Here is an 819-nt window from a genome sequence, read left to right on the forward strand (position 1 = left end):
CCCTACATTTGAACCCTAAAGTTCAAAGTGGGGATCCAGCCTTGACAAGTGTAGATAGGTGGGAAAAGGTATCCAATTAATTTGTTTTTTGTGCTTTTCAGCAATTTGTCTATAGAATGGAGCTCTGTCCCCAGTGAAACTAGGGCAATGCTGGAATTTTTCAATGACCTGAAGTGTTTCTTTGGCACGCAGGACACTGAGTGACTACAATCAATATGTACCACACTGAATAGTTGATAAATTGGAGTGTGTTCAGAGAAGAGCCATGAGAATGATTAGAGGATTAGAAAATATGCCTTACAGTGATAGACTCAAACAGCTGAATCTATTTAGCTTAACAAAGAGAATGTTAAGGGGTGACTTGATTACAGTCTTTTAGTGTCTACATGGGGAAACAAATATGTAATAACAGGCTCTTCAAACTAACAGAGAAAAGTATAACATGATTCAATGGGTGGAAATTGAAGCTAGACAATTTCAGACTAGAAATAAGGCATACATTTTTGACAGTGAGGGTAATTAACCATAGGAACCAGGGCCGGTGCTACCATTAAGGCGAACTAGGCGGTTGCCTGAGGCCCCAAGATTTGGGGGCGCCAAAAAGCAGTGCCCCCAATTTTTTTTTACAGTGTTCCTCCCCAAGCGCGCAGTTGCCGCTCCACTTCTCCCGCCTCCCAGGCTTGCAGCGCCAATCAGCTGTTTGGCGCCGCAAGCCTGGGAGGAGAATTAGAGCGGGGGTGGCGTGCTCGGGGAGGAGGCGGAGCAGAGGTGAGCTGGGGTGGGGAGCTGCTGCAAGGCTCCCCGGGCCGGGGGGGTGGG

The sequence above is a fragment of the Terrapene carolina genome, unplaced genomic scaffold (genome assembly GCF_002925995.2).
Source record: "Terrapene carolina triunguis isolate 2854851 unplaced genomic scaffold, T_m_triunguis-2.0 Scaffold67, whole genome shotgun sequence".
NCBI classification, from domain to species: Eukaryota; Metazoa; Chordata; order Testudines; family Emydidae; genus Terrapene; species Terrapene triunguis.